Source organism: Rhinopithecus bieti, unplaced genomic scaffold, assembly GCF_001698545.2.
Source record: "Rhinopithecus bieti isolate Rb0 unplaced genomic scaffold, ASM169854v2 scaffold_11161, whole genome shotgun sequence".
In the NCBI taxonomy this organism is placed as follows: domain Eukaryota; kingdom Metazoa; phylum Chordata; class Mammalia; order Primates; family Cercopithecidae; genus Rhinopithecus; species Rhinopithecus bieti.
In genome coordinates this window covers 577283-578292 of record NW_016806937.1, presented here as the reverse complement: position 1 = coordinate 578292, position 1010 = coordinate 577283, and positions in this window count along the sequence as shown.

Genomic DNA, 1010 nt, shown 5'->3' with positions numbered 1-1010 from the left:
GGAGCCTTCGAAAATATTTTGGAATAATGTGAATCAACCAAAACTGGGGCAAGGCAGAGGACAGGTTTTGTCAGGTTAAGAGAAAATATGAAATTTTAAAACTTTAAAAGTACTGACAAATTCAGATCAAATTTGAGGGAATAAAAAATATTAGAGCAAAGGAATTTGCTGGATGTGTCGTTATTTAATGATCAAAGTGTAGTGTGTATGCCTTATTATAGACTTGACTGTAGGCTTAATGTAAAAAGGAATCTTGCCAGATGTAGCTACTTAAGGAAAAAAGGGTTTTTAATAGGAATGAACTTTTGATTAGTATGGTACCAGTCACAGGGCTATTTTGCTGAATATTGGGTGATGACAAAGGTATATGATACTTGAGAAAATCAGGCCAAGTGTAGCTGAGCAGTTGTATTAATAAACACTCAAGTGTTTTTAGTTGGGGTCATGTCAAACCCTCACATGGTAGTTAAGTAGTGAGTAACTGTGCATGTCCTTAGTGGTATGTGAGCACCAGTCTCCATGACCAAAAATGCCCCCTGATTTCCTTTGAAAAAGCCACTAGTTCTGTGAATTGTCCTTTTCCCTCCTGCCCCTAACAGTCCTACCCCTCTAGCCTACATTAGCATATTTCTCATGTAATGTATTTTGCTGGTAAGCTCATCCATTAGCTGCATCCTTCAGCTATTCCTTTAGATCGGGGAGCAAGACCTTTAGATTGGAGGAAGTGGATATGAAGATAGATTGATTCAGCTTACCTTCCATGATTGCTTCTGAGGGAAAAGCTACAGTGGCCAAATTTCAGATGTTCACTTTTGCAGTTTGGGGAGGATGAGAGAGGTAGACTTTTTGTTGTGTGTTTTATAAAGTGCTCTCAGTAAGGAGTGTTTGAGTTGAAGAGTCATCTGATTTGAGGCCACTCATGTTCTTTGTAACTTTGACAAATTCTTCACTTCCCACTTCTTCCCAATATACAGGAAGTACATGAGCCAGTCATCTGTACACTAAGGCCT